At 44.6% G+C, this 19,833-nt stretch overlaps 1 long non-coding RNA gene and 1 pseudogene across 1 annotated transcript; one reads left to right on the forward strand and one right to left on the reverse strand.

Moving 5' to 3' along the window:
* Window positions 1-5,855: 5,855 nt before the first annotated feature.
* On the reverse strand, window positions 5,856-17,459 carry LOC120658236 (annotated as a pseudogene).
* Window positions 17,460-17,611: 152 nt separating this feature from the next.
* On the forward strand, window positions 17,612-18,479 carry LOC120658238. The gene is made up of 3 exons (XR_005668558.1): window positions 17,612-17,951; window positions 18,045-18,240; window positions 18,310-18,479. It is a non-coding gene; the product is annotated as an uncharacterized LOC120658238 (long non-coding RNA).
* The last annotated feature ends 1,354 nt before the right edge of the window (window positions 18,480-19,833 follow it).

Raw genomic sequence — 19,833 nt, forward strand, 5'->3', positions numbered from 1 at the left:
TGACAACTGAAGTAACATAAAAACTTGACTGTTCTAAAACACTTTGACAGTGCAGTGCATCTCAGGAGCTATGACAATTGATACTCACCGAACTCAAAAACAGATGCATTGCACTATTTATTTCCTTGTGTAAAATTAAGACCACGTCATGCTGAATGGAGCTTGAAAATATTGCCAAATGCTGTGATCTTGACTGATTTCAAATGTAGCAAAGCACACATCAATTGATACCAAATGATGCAATTTCTCAATTTAGTGAATGATGCTTCAAGTTAGTTTTCATGATAATAACCTTTTCTGTTTCAGGTTTACTATGGCTCTTGGGGGGGAGTGATGCATGTTTTTATGGAGCCTTATCCACACCACCTCGGCCAATGCTTTACAGACTTGCAGCCTATTGAAAATCTGCAATCAGATCATACATACGACATCCTTAGCAATCAGATCAAACATATTAGCCGTCTCTGATCAAGAAAACAAGGCAGTCTAATTTCTATTTGTTGTATGCCTGAGATCTCTTAGGTGTAGTTATATACCATGCATTAATGTTTCAGTCCCTGTTATAATCTAAACTAGAAGGATACCCGCGCATTTTGCGCGGCTAGATTATTCTTTTCTTTAATTGTTAAGAGTTATTTCATATTGACACAATTATCTCACTCTAGTGTTTTAGGTTTCGGACTTATATATAACTTAGGCATATATGAACTTGACACGATGTGTGCCCGCACTGATAGCACGTCTAGTTGTATTTTATTAGCTATCATAGCGTTACAGAATATTTTTTGTTTATATATTTTAATGTTTTTACCAAGTCCATGTGTAATCATATGTAATAATAATTTCATGAGTAAATATAAAACATATGTAACCATGATAGTGCGTCTAGTTGTATTTTATTATCTATCATAGCGTTCCGATTTTTTATTTTTCTAACTTATTTTATTTTTTATATTTTTTTGGTAACTAAAAATAAATTAATGGTATTGTATTACTCCATTATGTTTATTTTTATTTTTAGGCACTCCATAAATTTCTTTTTTCTGTGGAATATTTTATTTTTGGATATGAATTAAATTTTTTATAATTTGTAACCATGATAAAATATTATTATCACTCAACAATAATTTTGTATTAATTGTAACTGGGAATTTTTTTATTGATATAGAAATATAAAATATAAATGGAATTTTAGAGGAATGGTCAAATATATCTTTGTCTATGTATCTAATTTTTCAGAATTGATATTTTTTGTAATGAGATTCATAACAAATGAGTACGATTTATATATTAAAAATGTTGGCCGTATGTTAGTTTATCTTAAGTAATCTTATTTTTTTTCCCGGCCTTATCCTTACACCTTATCCATTTAGCTGTGATGCTCCCCCACACTACCATGCTTCCGTGTTGCTCCTTTTCGAAGGCCCCGGCAGAGAAGAGAAAATGTTGTGTACCCCTTCAATTTTATTTTTTGAATGTACCAACTCAAGCTTATCGTTTGCCTCAAATGTTCTCTTAACTAAATAATATTATTTTCCTTCAGTCAGGTTTTGGTCATTGAGTTTGAATCAAAAGATAAGTGCCTTTCCATATAGTTGTTCTATAATTTTAGGAACTTCTTCAGATTCTCCATTGAGTGATTCAAGCAGGATTGTAATAGTTTTCTTGAGAATTCTTTTTTTGCATCATCATCAAATATACTGCATGTAGTAGTTGTCGTATGATCACTAATTCGGAGACGAATCCAATACATATATTATCATGGTTAGAATGAATAACATGGTGTTTGGATATCAATGTTCGGGAAAGTATGAGTACCTAGGTGTTATTGCTTCTGGACATGTATTGCATTTACGGCAGTGATACTTGTTGGCTATCTTAGTGCGCATTTTGTTGCAACTATTGCATGACATCTACCACCAGGAAGTATTTTCGAAGCGATCAATTGTGGCTCTTGATGTAAAAACAAAACCCTGTAATGTATAATATCATAAAATTGTTAGGATAACAGAGGTTTGGTTATTATGAGATGAAAATACTCATAAAAATATTAAAATTACCTGATCTGTTGGGTTATCGTGTCTCATTTGAATAATCTCTTGTAAAGTTCTCCCTGTTATAGAACATTTGCTCCTCTAGTGTGCCTTGTGTACTTTTATGATATTTTTAATATGGGCTCTTTATTTAGGTATTTGGGTCCTAGTTTGTATCCGACTCAAAATTTTCTTTTTTCTTGATTTTTAATTCCGAATTTACTATTTATCAATCTTACCGGGCTTGAATTCCGTGGATTATTCTTGACCATTAGATCTTCATAAAATGATATGTTGGGTTATCGTGTCTCATTTGAATAATCTCTTGTAAAGTTTTCCCTGTTATAGAACATTTGCTCCTCTAGTGTGCCTTGTGTACTTTTATGATATTTTTAATATGGGCTCTTTATTTAGGTATTTGGGTCCTCCGACTCAAAATTTTCTTTTTTCTTGATTTTTAATTCCGAATTTACTATTTATTAATCTTATCGGGCTTGAATTCCGTGGATTATTCTTGACCATTAGATCTTCATAAAATCTAACGGTCTATATCCTTCTCTTTTTTTCCGATTAACGTGAGAATTTCTTGGCCCTCTCGGCGAACGTGGTGGCTTCTTTTAACCTTCAAATATAAAGATAATAGATACTCTAGTATATTACAAGACATTAAAGTGGCATGGATCGGAATCGGAAAGACGAAGACGGCCGCGCGGCAATGATGCGGCGGCGCGTGATTTCTGGCCATGCTTAGGAGGATGACCGGCGACGCGCATGGGCCCGTGGCCCCGCAGTGCACATATACATGCACGGGGGACGGACGGCCGGCGGCAGCCATCATCATTGCCGGAGCCGACGACGGTAGGTAGCTGCCAGCAACAGCCGCTGGTGGTCGAGCGACGAGCGCGCGTCCATGGCGCCGCGCTTCGCCTCTCCTCGCTCATCACGTGCGCGCCCGGGCATACCCGGCCGGCAGCCTACCTAACCCTAATCCGAGGAGGATTAGTTTTGACTCAGCTCGCCTCTGCGATAGATTTGGTGGCTTGGTGCCAGCAAACCAGGTGCGCCACAGCACAAGCCACAAGAGGACGAGGAGGAGGAGAAGCGGACGAGAGAAGATGGACGACCTGCGCGAGGTCACACGTCTATCTCCTGAGGGAGGGCCCCCAGACCCACCCAACTGCCGATTGGAACCTTCCCTCCCCCCATTAACTGCCCTTTGTACGTTGCGCAACCACTGCCACCATGCGTCCACGAGAGTACGAGACCACGAGCCATTTGGACGGTACACGGTAGGAGTCTAGGAGAGGCATCAAGGGCTGGACCGTACCATGCTCGAGAGAGAGCAGCTTGCCACCTTGTGCTGTGGCCTTATGGGCCGCCCGGCGATGTTTTTTTTTCTTCTTTGGCAGCAACGAAACGCCTGCGCAGGGCGACGGGGAGAGGGTGGAGACGGAGGGAGACGACGACGACCACCAGACGGCGACCCACTGCGTAGCTAGTTAGGGTCCTGTAGCCGCTGCTCGTCTGTCCCCAAAAAGCAGCCGCGCCGGCACGCTCGGGAATGGTTGATCGATGGGAGGGCCGGGAGGAGCGGCCAGCGGGCGCCGGGCGGGGCGAGCTCGCCGCCGCTGCTGCTGCAACAGTGGCCGCTGCTCCCGCAACCACCTCCCTAGCTAGCTAGCGCTAGCGCTAACGCTAAGCTACCCCTTCACCGCACGCTAGCGCCTGGACGGAGGAGGCCTTGGCCTCTTCCCATAGGCACGCAGGGCGCAGCCTCCCCAAACCCCAATCTGTTTCCGCTCACTGTTCCAGAAAGGGAGCGCTACGCGGCACCTGTAGCTGTAGCCACCATGCGCTGCCGCGCGCCTGCCCGCCGCGAGTCTAATCTGCTACGATCCGGCGCGCTGCTGCATGCTCGCTTGCGACTGAGAGCAACATTTACCAACACCTTTCTTCAAAAAGAAAAAAAATTAGCAACACCAAATACGCATTATTCATATAGCATAGAGTACACGGTATCCAGACCAACATTACACTATGCATTTTTTTTGTATTGGTGATTTGGCATGTAAAAAAAAGTAGAGAAAGAAACAAAGATGGATTATATGCATGGACATGCGTTGGTGTCCACCGCGACATGTGGCTAACGGATATTTTCTAAAGAAAAAAGACAGGTGGATAATGGTAATGGAGGACGCTGCAGCCACGTACGGGTGGTGATCGAAGAGACCAGCGGCGCAGCCCTCGACGGCGGGGCCGCCCGGCGACCAGCAGGCAGCTAGCAGCGGTGGTGCTAGGTCGCCAGACCAAGGCTGGTAGCCATGCGCGTCCCAGCCTGGTCGGTCGTGGACGCTCCTCCGGTCGACGGGTCCCCCGTTTCTGATCCTGCACTTCTTCTGAACTTAAAACTTCTGGGATGGAAGAAAATCAGGCGGAGATCTATGCATTTCTCTTGTGCATTGGGTGGATTTGAGCACAAATTGGTGGTGCGCTGATTCTTCTGTTCGCATCGAGCCTTCGCCCATCGGCACTTTATGTTATGCGCCCTGCTACTCTGGGCTTTGAGGACTTTGGTAGGTGCCGGCTTGCACAATAGGCCAGCACACTTTGGTAAAGCACCACCCAAATTTTGACTTGCTACAAACAGGCATGTATAGTTTAGTTCACTAGCGCCCCCCCCACCAACACCCCTACACGCGTTTTTTTTTTCGTTTATTGGGATGAAGCCAACAAATCAAGCAACGAGAAGATGGTCCATCGCTCTAGCAAAAAGGCAATGCACGATGGGAGGCAAGGCCAACTTACTAACATAGACCATAACACCGCAAGCCCTTCCTGAATCCCCTGATGGTAGGCTATAACGAGCTGTGGAATGTTTTTTTTTGTGACAGTGGTCCTTCGAATTGTTTTGGGGCGATGGATGGTTGCCCACCAAACTCCTTGTTCTTTAGGCTGCATTTTGACAAACAGATGTTTCTGCCAATACCTCTTTTTTCTCCTACAAATTTTCGTAAAGTTTATAGAGTGCATTCAAAGTCAGGCCCTAAACCAAGCTTATGATAACGAGGCTATGATGTTGACCCTAAGTGAAAAACGCTTAGTCCAGCTACGAGTATCCGTTTGTTTTTTTTCCTCTAAATTATCGAGCTTACTAGAGCTTATGTGAGCGTTGGCAGAGGTTATCTAGAAGACTAGCCCTGAGCTCAAGCCGACTGTGACTACAAGTTTAATACATGTTCGTTTTTCAAATGGACCTGGTACCTGTTTTTCTCGACAGGACTCCATGTAGCCCCTCTTCGGTTCGCGCAGCTACGAGTCAGTACAACAAAAATGAGCAGCTCTTGATGCTAATTGCCAAGAGTCACTCCAGTCCTGACTCGTGATACCTGGTCAGAGCGTGAGAGAAGCTTTATCTTTTGGAGCAAACCTGTCAGATTCTTTCTCCAGATTCTCTTCGTTTTTCGGTCAGGCCTTTTCAGAGGCATGATCACGTATTCCCTCGACTCGCAGCAGCCTCGCACGCAGACGCAGGCGGCAGACTGGCAGGAGTATGACGCGCTCACGCGCAAAGGTCTCACAAGCTGTCAAGGAGGGCCGGGATAACCAACACCCTGCTAACAACGGTCATTGCTTTGTCTTCGACACGACAGGTTGCAACTTGTATGAATGATGACAGTGCCGTACCTGGTCCTGATTGGTCACGGGCTCGGGCTGACAGTTGCAACAGCAGCATCATTTTTTTTTGGATGGTAAGAGTTTGAGCAACATTGGTACCGAACAGGTTAGGCCCTGCACTGCGTCCGTTAATTCTTTTTTCCAGACTTAACAGTAAAATCAATTTTCTTGCCATGGACACAACGAAACCAATATGTTTTTGGATTCGGGTCTTTAAGGGGCATCCTATCGGCAGTTCGGCACAGTATGAATGTATTACGTGCAGATTCGTACAGAATACTTTGCTATTGCATCCAGCGGGCACCACTTAACAAATAATATTTGTCACGAACGAATATGATACATCACTTACAATGATGAGGGGATGTGTTGGAGCAACGCATATCCAGACAACACGGCGCGGTTCCGCTCCTTGACCTTCGTTTGGTAGTGCACCCTGCAAAACCCAATCATTTTCGTGAGCAAGAAATCCAGACCGGCAGGTGCAGGGGTCCAGTTGTGGCCGGAGCAGCAGTATTACTTCTGGCCGTCGAGCCACATTTCAGTGGATAACGTCTCCCCGGGGTAGACGTGCAGGAGGAACCTGCCGAAGATGCTCTGCACCGCTGCTGGTTCACCGTTGCAGAAAGATTTGATGACAGCGCGAGCAGCGAATCCTAGGGTGCAGAGGCCGTGCAGGATTGGGCGAGTGAAGCTGCAAAAGCACCCATCAGACCAAATCTTCGCAAAAGAACCAAAGCTTCATGCATGGAAAGCTGAGTCCAGGTAAAGGGGGGGATCTTGCAGCACTTTTGTCAGATCATGTGAATAAACAGGACAGAAAGATTTGCACATGGAAGATCATGTAACCGTATGAATACACGAAGCAAAGAGAAAATCTAGTGGGGCATCAGAATTGAATGTAGTTCATCTCGCAATAAAGGAAAATGACTCGGAACCTAAAGGTCATGCTAGCATTCTGGCGTCAAGGATTCCTAGGTTTTCGTGTGAAAGATCCAAACAAATGTCAGTGTGCCTGATAAGTCCTAATCAAGTAACCGTGGACTAGTATTAGAAGTTAGAACACCGGTTGCTACTTCTTTTCCAGAGGTAAGGTAATACAGGTTCTAAAGTGGCCTGGTTATTTAGATTATCTATATTGTTAAGTGTTCAATTCGGATAAGCAGTAGGAAATAATAGGCTGACACTGAAAGTTTCTCAGTCCGACATCTAACCCTAACTCAAATACTTATTCAATATCAAATAGGATATAAAAAAATACAAAAACAGGATTGCATATTGACGGGGCATACCCTGCAACCTGTGCAATATCAGGATCTGAATGCAAAGGATTGTAATCCCCAGATAACCTGTATAATAATGCCTGGATCAAAGAAAAAAAATCAGCTTTCACAGAACAATATTAATCTTAACAAACTGAGAAACTGACTCCATCTGCAAAACGTAAAAAATATAGCTCCTATTCTTGGCCTAAGAGTTAACTCAGAACTCAGAACACTTGAAGCACAGACACTGAACTGTACTATGAATGATACCAGTAGGATGAACACGTTAATTCATCAGAACAGACCATACAGGAATTGTCATGACAGTGAGACACGAGATGAGCCTTATCAGCAACAGAGACCAGTGATTGCAGTACTGCACAAGGAAACAAAGTTACATGCCTGGGATTGCTTTGTTTGGTCATCATATACTGCAGAAGGTGCCGAATTTGGAATAGCAATGCGATGAACTTGATTAGCAGGATAATTAGCATAAGTATAGGGCCGTGAAGAGTCTGAAAAACCTCCAGCACCACGCAAGTAGATAGTACTCCTGCATTACACAGTAAAATAACTGCACTGCTCTTTTGTAGGTTATGGTGATCAGTAAAATAATAGGGGCCTATTATGGACCTGTTCATGCATAAAATTTCCCCAGACTCTGAGGCTTGTGGTAGTTTCGAGCTCAAGAATAGTGGCTTTCCCTGCACAAAGAAATAGTGCCATGGTGAAACCAATTCATGAAATTCGATGTAATACCTTGGAGTACTTTGGCAGTAACGATAAAACAGTACAAAGGGTGCCATTTATGATGACTGAAACTCAAGTTTCTTAGTAGTATTTTGGTGGTAGTTTGACCAAATACTCCTGCAGGAGTGGTTGGACACTTTTAAGGCAAGGATGAAAAAAAAGGGTCAATAAAATAGTTACACAAGATGTAGTGGGAAAAGAATGAACCCTTCATTACGATTAGAAAGAAATTTTCAACTGCAAGAGGGATAAAATTATCACATATGATAGCTAGATGTAATTTGAGGAGCTTCACACAGTGAATAATATGGTATACTGTTCTTCACTGTTGCTTGGTTTGTAGCTTTATGTTATGTGTCATCCATTGTACTTTTCATCTCAAGATGGACAGTTGTTTCTGTAACAAAATGGCAGAACATCCTCTGTGCCGCCTAGTTCAACCAAATGCCAAATATTTCATATCTAGATACAGAGTTGAAATAGGGAATACATGCACACTATTAAAGGATGGAAAAAAAAGAAAGGAGCATGAGTGGTAAAAGTATTTGCATCAATTAATCAGTAATCAATTTATTGATTCGGTTGGGTGGGGAGTAAGTACCTTTATCGTGCAAACCAGCTACTTTAACCTTGTTTACAACCTGAACAAATAAAGAGGCAATTGCCACTTCTGTAAGTTGATACCAAAGATGGGGGCTCTTAAGAATGTTTCGTCCTAACAGCACTAATTTAGACATCGGAAAAGCTGAGTAAAACAAGCAAATTGAACATAACTTTGATCATTCTGTTTCGTCCTAACAGCACTAATTTAGACATCGGAAAAGCTGAGTAAAACAAGCAAGTTGAACATAACTTTGATAATTCTATTTAGAGGCCAATTCACCCGTCCTTAATCGTAACTAAAGAGAATCCACAAATAAATTGAAAACGAGATCTCCAGTTTAGATGAGCTGAAACTCCACTTGGTCAACCCACATACAAGGGAATTGATCTAGCCATTTCTGGACAGGAAGCCTGAACTCTCATAAATAATGTTTGTAATCACCAAAATGCCTATACCATGTATAATCAGCAAAAAAAAAAAACTGAGAAGCTACTTACACTGGCAGAAGAAGGAATTAGCCTGTAGATCTCTATGTATTGTTGCCCGTGCAATAGAAGGCTTGCATCGAAGCTGGAGAACAGAAAATAAGGGAAATTACTCACAACATAAAATGTGCACTGATGAATTTGACTCGATAAAACCTAAGAACACTGCACAGATATGGAAATGAAAAACAAGAGTCAAAAAGAACTGCAGGAGAACACAGAATAGAGAGTGAAATTCAACAGCAATTGCTTTATGTAACTCTTACTTAAGGCCAGGCACATCAACAATTCCAAGCCCATTGCTGTTCTTGTTGGGAAATAAAGAAACAAAGGTCGGAAGAACCTGCATTTAAATAAAAAGAATAACTGTATTAGTCTTGTACCATTATCCAGTTTAGCGATTAAGGTCATGTTTGATCCACCCGAGATTTTGGAATGTAGAATTGTAGATTGTAGGTTGCGGACTGTTAAAAGCTGGATTCCATAATCTGTGTGGATCCAAACTGGGCCTTAGACTTAACCTCTCGAACTGTATGGTAGTACAGAGTCCTCCCTGCATGGCTTATCATAGTTCTTGTGTATAGTTGCTTAAATTCATTCCCAGGCCATCTACATTCACTGAAAGCTACCGAACCAATTTCGGTTTCTATGGATTGCATGTCCTAGAACCAGAATAAAGGTTTGTTGTACAAGCTACAAATCATATCATGGTTCTCATTCATACATGACCATAACCTCATTCATTTCAACCACACCTTGTATGAGCCCAGCATTTTTTACATCACCAGAAGCTCTAAGGTTCCCTGTAAACATGTGCTGATGTATTAAGCATAAACATCAAATTTGCTGGTTCTCATGCAGAAATAAGACGACAGATTTATATGGCAATTCACACAAATCATAAACAGTGAACACACAATTCCTTGTCTGCTGTCTCCTTGTTCATCTAGATTACTAGGGGGGGCATCTTAAGCCACTTAGCCTGCAGAAGTTAAACCTAAGATGGATACGGGTCAGTCAAGGGCTAACCTCCAACCTAAAGTAGCTAGAAAGACAAGATTTTTCTCATCGGCAACAAGGAATGAGGAATCTACCTAGAATTTGTAAAATACCCCTAAATGTTGGCAGGATCCAGTTTAATATGACTTCAGAATGTAAGTTCAACATCATGTCACAGTATAATCTGAATATTGACAACAGAAACTCCAAGAAGCTATAATGCTATATATATAGTATGCATAAGGCACCAAAACCATGTTAACTGCTAGGCAAGTTCAACAATAGAACGGCCAAAACTGGAGTCTGGAGCACGACAACAACAATCACCACCAATTGGCATCAAGACAGGAGGGGATTCACCGAGGGGGAATTCGACCTTAATGTGTGGCTGCCCGTCCCTGTGGTACACGAAGTGTAGCTCCTTGCCGTCGACGGCGTCGTCGCCGCAGGCCCCAACGCCGAGCACGTACAGCGCCACATCCTTGCGTCAAGCAAAAAAACACGCATCAATCGGGAGGCGCGGCTGCGCGAGCGAGGCGTTCCGTCGAGCAGGTCGTGGACGCAACGGGCCCGCACCTCTCGTCGTAGTCGAAGGAGACCTGCGGGCGCAAGCACAGGAGAGGTGAGGAGAGAGGGCCGTGAGAAACCGCAGAGGCGGACGGAAGAGGTTGCGTGGAAGAGGGGCGGGGGGCGGGGCTGCCGTGCTACCTCAGGGAACCTGTGGGCGAGCGCGACCTCGGGGTCCACAGCCGCGGCCGGTTTGGAGCTCGTCGCTGTTGGAGTAATGGGGTTGGCCCATTTATTCTAAATCATTAAAAGAATTTAAAGCCCACTATTAATGCTAGGGAATCAATGTTTAATTCCGTACCGGGAATTGAGGAGGATCTCAACCGACTTAAAAGATGGACTTCTTGTACACCACTTGTGAAGCCGGTAAGAGGAGGACGGTGAACCACACGCGCGCGCGCTCGCTCGCCTCGCCGGGCCGGGCCGGGCCCGGGGCCGCGGGCGGGCGGCGCGGCGCGGCGCGGCGCGGCGCGGCGCGATGTGATGGCTATTTTACCGTTGACAGCAATTAATCGTGCGATTAAACGTGCAATTAAATCTGTAATTAATGGCAATAACCGCATCACCTAAATGACTCTGATGGTGTCCAGGTTCAACGATCCTGAGCACCTGAGTCACTATATAAGGAGTGCCATTCCCCTCATCCATCCTGCACCAGAGCACTGAGGCAACTCGGCTCCTCTCTTCTCCCTCTCCAGTTGCAACAACTGAGTTCCCCAACGCTAATTTCTGCGCGCACAGAATTAGCGTGAGCAGGCCTCCGAAACCTTGCTCGCCTTGAGATCCTGCACGGGATAGGCGGGCAATCAGATTTTTGAGTAACGCTTTAGCGTGACTGCTCAAAAATACTAAGGCTTTGCCCGATTGTACGACTACTTCCTGGTGGACGAGCCGAACGACTACGTCGACTACATTCTGGTGGCCACTACTTCGACTGAGGCCAACCGAGTAGATGTCTACTCCAGTTGGTAACAGCGCAGCCAATGCCTCCGGCAACGGCCCCGCTTTAGGGTACTCCGCAGAAATTAGCGTGAGCAGGCCTCCGAAACCTTGCTCGCCTTGAGATCCTGCACGGGATAGGCGGGCAATCAGATTTTTGAGTAACGCTTTAGCGTGACTGCTCAAAAATACTAAGGCTTTGCCCGATTGTACGACTACTTCCTGGTGGACGAGCCGAACGACTACGTCGACTACATTCTGGTGGCCACTACTTCGACTGAGGCCAACCGAGTAGATGTCTACTCCAGTTGGTAACAGCGCAGCCAATGCCTCCGGCAACGGCCCCGCTTTAGGGTACTCCCTGAAACTTTGGTTATTTATATTGTTTATGCTTATATGTGTGATAAGTATAAACATGTTCACATGTTTTATTTTACTCCTTAAAGTCATAGAAATATTGCTAGTTTATACATTTAATTTTGGAATTAAATTATACCGAAAATTGCCTAGATTTCTAACAATCCAAAAACCTGATTATGTTAATAGCCTTTCGGTATCTAGCTTTGCTGCATCAATCAAACCATCACCTTTTGATGGTTCAAATTACAAACGTTGGCAAGAGCGGCTTATACTGTGGTTAACACTATCGAGAGTGATCCATGTGAAAGAGGGTAAGCCTGAACAATTCTCTCCAGAGGAAGAGAGTGCGTTCGATGAGGCTGATATCCTCTTTCGAGGCTTGATCATTAGTGTTCTCGGTGATAACCTGGTGGATTCTTATATCCGGCTACCAACTGGCAAAGCTTTGTGGGATGCTCTTGAGGCTCAATATGGAGTATCTGACGCCGGGAGTGAGTTGTATATCATGGAGCAGTTCCTTGAGTACAGGATGGTCGAAGACCGTTCTGTAGTGGAACAGGCTCATGAAATACATACTCTGGCAAAAGATCTCAAAAATTGCAGCAAAGAGTCCCCATGTGTGTTACCCAATAAGTTTGTGGCTGGAGGTATAATCTCTAAGCTGCCACCTTCTTGGAGGGACTTTGCTACTTCTCTAAAACATAAGAGACAGGAGTTCACAATAGATGGACTCACAGGGACTCTCGATGTTGAGGAGAAGGCGAGAGCAAAGGACATACGTGGGAAAGGAGTTGTTGGTGCTTCAAGTGCCAATCTTGTTCAGAAGAACAACTCCCATAAGAACAAGAAAAAGCCACCGCAGAACCAACCAAAGACTAAGAAGACAAACACTTTTAAGAAGAAGAAGAAGACGGGAGGTTGCTTTGTGTGTGCTAGTACGGATCACTTTGCTGTAAAGTGTCCGAACCGCAAAGGCAACGACTCCGCCAACATGGTTATTAGCGAGCCTGGAGGAACTTTGGGGTACGGTAATTTATTACCTACTGTTCTTTCAGTCTTTGGTTCACCCGAGTGGTGGATTGACACTGGTGCTAATATTCATGTTTGTGCTGATGCTTCTTTGTTCTCTTCTTACCAGACCGGCGGGACTTCCTCCTTGCTGATGGGGAACGGATCACATGCGCGTGTTCTTGGTGTTGGTACGGTAAATCTGAAGTTTACTTCGGGGAAGACCGTGCAGCTGAAGAACGTGCAGCATGTCCCCACCATCAAGAAGAATTTAGTCAGCGGCTCTCTACTGTGTAGAGATGGTTTCAAATTAATCTTTGAGTCCAATAAATGTATCTTGTCTAAGTTTGGTACTTTTGTTGGAAAAGGTTATGAAAGCGGAGGTTTGTTCCGTCTTTCTTTGTCAGATGTTTGTAATAAAATTGCATACAATGTTATTAACGTTGATGAAACAAATGTTTGGCATTCGAGGCTTTGTCACGTTAATTTTGGTTGTATGATGCGCTTAGCTAATTTGAGCTTAATTCCAAAGTTCACTTTTGTCAAAAATTCTAAGTGTCATGTATGTGTTGAATCAAAACAAACTCGTAAGCCTCATAAGACCGCGGAGGCAAGGAGCTTGGCACCCTTAGAATTAATTCATTCCGATTTGTGCGAAATGAATGGAGTGTTGACAAAAGGTGGTAAAAAATATTTCATGACTTTGATTGATGATAGTACTAGATTTTGTTACATCTATTTGTTGAAGTCAAAAGATGAAGCTTTACACTACTTTAAAATCTATAAAGCTGAAGTAGAAAACCAACTTGAGAGAAAGATCAAAAGAGTTAGGTCAGATCGTGGTGACGAGTATTTCTCAAATTTATTTATTTTATTCTGCGAGGAACATGGTATTATTCATGAGAGGACGCCTCCCTATTCACCTCAGTCAAATGGGGTTGCCGAAAGAAAGAACCGCACTCTAACGGATTTGGTTAACGCCATGTTAGAGACAGCGGGACTTTCCAAGGAATGGTGGGGTGAGGCTATATTGACTGCATGTCATGTCCTAAACCGTGTTCCTACAAAGAATAAAGAGATAACTCCTTTCGAGGAATGGGAGAAGAAAAGGCCAACACTGTCATACTTACGTACATGGGGTTGTTTGGCAAAAGTGAGTGTGCCAATAACCAAGAAACGTAAGCTTGGACCTAAAACTGTGGATTGTATCTTTCTAGGTTATGCTATTCACAGCGTTGGATATAGATTTTTAATAGTGAAATCTGGAGTACCTGACATGCATGTTGGTACTATAATGGAGTCCAGAGATACTACATTTTTTTGAAAACATTTTTCCCATGAGAGATGAAACAAGTTCATCTAGGCAAGAGTTCATCAAGGATGATGGCTCTGCTGAGCCGATAGAACACAATGAACATACACTTGTAGAAAATCCTGAGGAGGATAACAATGATGCTCCGAGAAAGAGCAAGAGACAAAGGACTGTAAAGTCTTTTGGTGATGATTTCATTGTATACCTCATAGATGATACACCCAGAACCATTGAAGAGGCATATTCATCTCCTGATGCTGACTATTGGAAGGAAGCAGTAAGGAGTGAGATGGATTCTATTATGTCTAATGGAACCTGGGAGGTCGTTGAACGTCCTTATGGATGTAAACCGGTTGGATGCAAGTGGGTGTTCAAGAAAAAGCTTAGGCCAGATGGTACTATTGAAAAGTACAAGGCTAGGCTTGTGGCCAAGGGTTATACACAAAAAGAAGGAGAAGATTTCTTTGACACTTATTCACCAGTTGCCCGATTGACCACAATTCGAGTGTTACTTTCCTTGGCAGCCTCTTATGGTCTTCTCGTTCATCAGATGGACGTTAAGACGGCTTTCCTCAATGGAGAGTTAGAAGAGGAGATCTATATGGATCAGCCGGATGGGTTTGTATCAAAGGGTCAAGAAGGAATGGTTTGTAAGTTGTTAAAATCTTTATATGGTCTCAAGCAAGCGCCTAAGCAGTGGCATGAAAAGTTTGATAGAACTTTGACCTCTGCCGGCTTTGTTGTGAACGAAGCTGACAGATGTGTGTACTATCGCTATGGTGGGGCTGAAGGAGTGATTTTGTGCTTGTATGTGGATGACATACTGATCTTTGGCACTAGCCTTAATGTGATTAAGGAAGTCAAAGAGTTTTTATCTCAAAATTTTGAGATGAAGGATCTGAGAGAAGCTGATGTTATCCTTAATATAAAGATGGTAAAAAAGATTAATGGTGGGGTGATTCTTACACAGTCTCACTATGTGGAGAAGGTGTTAAGTCGCTTTGGTTATAGCGACTATAAACCTGTCTCAACACCATATGATGCCAGTTTAATTCTTAGAAAGAACAAAAGGATAATGCGAGATCAGCTGAGATATTCTCATATCATTGGTTCATTAATGTATTTAGCGAGCGCTACAAGACCTGACATCTCGTTTGCTGTAAGCAAACTGAGCCGGTTTGTTTCAAACCCGGGAGATGATCATTGGAAGGGTCTTGAAAGAGTAATGCGCTATCTGAAGGGGACAATGAACTATGGAATTCACTACACCGGGTACCCAAGGGTACTAGAAGGGTATAGTGATTCAAATTGGATTTCTGATGCTGATGAGATAAAGGCCACAAGTGGATATGTGTTTACACTTGGTGGTGGAGCTGTTTCCTGGAAGTCTTGCAAGCAGACCATCTTAACGAGGTCAACTATGGAAGCAGAACTCACAGCATTAGATACCGCCACTGTTGAGGCTGAGTGGCTTCGTGAGCTCCTTATGGACTTGCCGATAGTTGAAAAACCGTTACCGGCAATCCTAATGAACTGTGACAATCAAACGGTAATTGTCAAGGTGAATAGTTCAAAGGATAACATGAAGTCATCTAGACATGTGAAAAGGCGGTTGAAATCTGTCAGAAAATTGAGAAACTCCGGAGTTATAGCCCTGGACTATGTTCAGACGGCTAAAAATCTGGCAGATCAGTTTACAAAGGGTCTTTCACGAAATGTGATAGACAATGCATCTATGGAATTGGGCTTGAGACCCACGTGAGTCATTCTATAGTGGAAACCTGTCCTATGTGTTCGGAGATCCCGTGAATTAGGATGGTGAAACAAACTAAAGTCTGACTGTGAGAAGAGAACCTTTGTGAAAAGGGCTCATTCCGTGTATAAGGTGCATTTCTCTTCTAATCTGTATGGCAGGTTGGTCTATACCTTAATGTGTGCCAGGTGGTTTCTTTTAAACAAATGAGTTGTTTTCTTGAAACAAAGATGTTGTCCTACAGAACATCTGAAAGGAACACACCTATATGAGTTTGACCACTGGTCATGGTCTATGAGAATTGGGTATTCTCTAGAAACTCATGAAGGGCCTGGAGTATGACTTATAAGCTCCAAACCGCGGGGATGCTTTTGCAGCCTAGTACCAGTGTAGGGCTCTGGTCAAACTTGTTTGCACAAAACTGGCAATTCAAGGCATAGTCCATTGCACAGTTGTGAATAAGTGTAGCCTTTGTCCTAGATGGAAGTTCAACTTAACAGTCTCTGTCGAATACTGGTATATCAATGAGAGAATGAGGGTATTTCTAGTGTGGCTTGAATTTCTTGGTGGGGATTGTTGGAGTAATGGGCTTGGCCCATTTATTCTAAAGCATTAAAAGAATTTAAAGCCCACTATTAATGCTAGGGAATCAATGTTTAATTCAGTACCGGGAATTGAGGAGGATCTCAACCGACTTAAAAGAGGGACTTCTTGTACACCACTTGTGAAGCCGGTAAGAGGAGGACGGTGAACCACACGCGCGCGCGCTCGCTCGCCTCGCCGGGCCGGGCCGGGCCGGGCCCGGGCCCGGGGCCGGGGCCGTGGCCGAGGCCGCGGGCGGGCGGGCGGGCGGGCGGCGCGGCGCGGCGCGGTGCGATGTGATGGCTATTTTGCCGTTGACAGCAATTAATCGTGCGATTAAACGTGCAATTAAATCTGTAATTAATGGCCATAACCGCATCACCTAAATGACTCTGATGGTGTCCAGGTTCAACGATCCTGAGCACCTGAGTCACTATATAAGGAGTGCCATTCCCCTCATCCATCCTGCACCAGAGCACTGAGGCAACTCGGCTCCTCTCTTCTCCCTCTCCAGTTGCAACAACTGAGTTCCCCAACGCTAATTTCTGCGCGCACAGAATTAGCGTGAGCAGGCCTCCGAAACCTTGCTCGCCTTGAGATCCTGCACGGGATAGGCGGGCAATCAGGTTTTTGGGTAACGCTTTAGTGTGACTGCTCAAAAATACTAAGGCTTTGCCCGATTGTACGACTACTTCCTGGTGGACGAGCCGAACGACTACGTCGACTACATTCTGGTGGCCACTACTTCGACTGAGGCCAACCGAGTAGATGTCTACTCCAGTTGGTAACAGCGCAGCCAATGCCTCCGGCAACGGCCCCGCTTTAGGGTACTCCCTGAAACTTTGGTTATTTATATTGTTTATGCTTATATGTGTGATAAGTATAAACATGTTCACATGTTTTATTTTACTCCTTAAAGTCATAGAAATATTGCTAGTTTATACATTTAATTTTGGAATTAAATTATACCGAAAATTGCCTAGATTTCTAACAGTCGCCATGCCCGCGCGCTCGTCGTCCGCTGCGCCTCGTCACTCTCAGCTGTCGCCGGCGGTGCGGGAGCCGCGGCTACTTGTAGGAGGCGAGGAAGAGAAGCAGACCGTGAGGTGACGTGGGAGGGGGGACCGAGGGGTTTTTACATTTTTACCATTATAATGAATTGTACTCATCACATTATCACTATTATGATGCCAGCTACATCTATATCATAAGAGAGAAAAGTTTGATTTACAAATTTACTACATTTGAGAATGTGGCAGCCACTAGACCGATCCACGCTGTCGCTGAGTCAACAGGCACCGACGCCGTTCGGCCCGTTACTGCGCGCTGGGCCCGGTAGCGCCGCCCCCCATCCGCGCCCTCCCCGCCGGCGCAGCAGGCCCACGACGCGCCGCAGTTCCTCGACGCGCCGCACGCCGCTGCTCCCGGCTGGCCCAGCTCGCCCCCGACGCGCCGCCCTCCTGCTCCCAACCGGCCGGCGCGCCGCACGACCAGCGCCCCGACGCGCCGCCCCTCTGCTCCCGGCCGGCCAACGCGCCGCACGCACTAGGGCCCCGACGCGGCGCCCCCAGCCTGCACACCCCACCTGCCACCGACGCGCCGCACGGTTCTGCTCCAAGGTGATGCTCTTTACCGTTGATGTCAAGAAGATACAGAAGCATGTTTTTCAGGGAGAAAATGAAATTGCTGACCATTGTTAGTCAACTTTGCAGCCAAATCTTGCTCATCGGTCATGGGTGAGACTTCCAGTGTATCGATCATCCCTGCAGCTGCATTTGCCATGTATCCTCTTGGGCCGAGTGGGATCTCCTGATTTCGTGCCCTGAGTGTGATGATGCAGTAGAGGAATGGACATCTCGCAAGCACAAAGGGAAAGTTTTCTTCAAATGCGTGAAGTATACTGAGTCAGTGAGTACAGATTGGTCTTTTGTTTACTGGGAAATGCAAATGCATGAACTGAATGTGTGCATTTTTCAGCTAGGAGACAAGAAATGGTCATTTTTCAGATGGAGAGAAGAGTACAAGCAAGAAGTCACCAAGAATCTCAACCGGGCCCAGCGCGCAGCAACGGCCTGAACGGCGTCGGTGCCTACTGACTCAGCGCCAGCGTGGACCGGTCTCGTGGCTGCCACATTCTCAAATGTGGTAAATTTGTAAGTCAAACTTCTCTCTTATGGTATAGATGTAGGTGGCATCGTAATAGTGATAATCTGATGAGTGCAATTCGTTATAATGGTAAAAATGTAAAAGCCCCGGGAACCGAAAGGTGAAGAGACCAAGTCGTCGACGTCGGCGGGGAGAGCTGAGCTGGAAAAAAAATTCGGGGCAGCCCGGCTGCAAACTGCGCCGCGTGCAGCCCCACTCTGGATTTGCGACACGCGTCCGCCCACGTGATCAGACGCTCACGCGAACCCGGGCGTGGAGAAGCTGCGGGGGTCTGGGAGGTGGGAGCAGCCGCCTAGTTGACGTGTCGCCTTTTTGTGACACTGACAGCCCGGGCACGAACTGGGATCCCCCCATCTGAACGATGGGAGCATGAGAGCATCGCTGTTTCCGTTGCGTCACGCCACCTCTACGTGCTTGCACATCAAGCAAAAATAGGAGAGGAATGAGAAAAAGAAGAAGACAAGAAAGAAGGAGAGGGGGGTTGGAGGAGGAAGAAGGATCTCAGCCCCCTCTGTCCATAAATTCTGGATCCGCCATTGACTTCCGGCTGCCTGCATTTTTTTCTTGGATTTTCCAATTCCAACTGCCTGTTCGAGTCAACGGATTTGAGTTTGTTAAGAGAATTGCGTAGTTGAGTTATCACTCTTTCAAAATCGTGTACTAACTAAACAGCAATACAGCATATTTTCCTTTTTTTCTGGTATAAAACCGCAGATTTTCCTTGACCTGGTTCAGTCGTACTCCGACCCTAAGCAACAAAAAAGATATTAGCGGCGGCTGGCACCTGAATTTTTGGCTGTTGGATACATCTACTACTCCTTTTACATCTGCTATATGCCTAACTGAGCTCATCCTTGCCAGCCCACTGACCAACCACCATCACAACATGATCCATGTGTTGTTGCCGTCTTTGTCAAGCACCATGAACTGCGTTGACTTAACCCCCAACGTTGATTCATGACCACCTCACCAAGCTTGAATAAGATTAATTGAACTAGAGTAGGGAGGGATAGGCTAGAAAATTGCTTGCAGGACAGCAGAAGGATACCTCTCCCTCAAAAAAAAAAAATCAGTACTCCCTCTGTTCCAAATTATAAGTCCTTCCAAAAATCTTGGAGAGTTAAAAATTTTCAAGTTTGACCAAATTTATATAACAAGATAATAACATTTATGATATCAATTAAATATCATTAGATTATTTGTTAGCTATATTTTTATAGTATACTTATTTGATGTCATAAATCTTTGTGTTTCTCTCTATAATTTTGGTCAAACTTTGAGATGGTTTGACTCTTCAAGATTCTTGAAATGACTTATAATTTAGAACGGAGGGAG

Source organism: Panicum virgatum, chromosome 2N, assembly GCF_016808335.1.
Source record: "Panicum virgatum strain AP13 chromosome 2N, P.virgatum_v5, whole genome shotgun sequence".
Lineage (NCBI taxonomy): Eukaryota > Viridiplantae > Streptophyta > Magnoliopsida > Poales > Poaceae > Panicum > Panicum virgatum.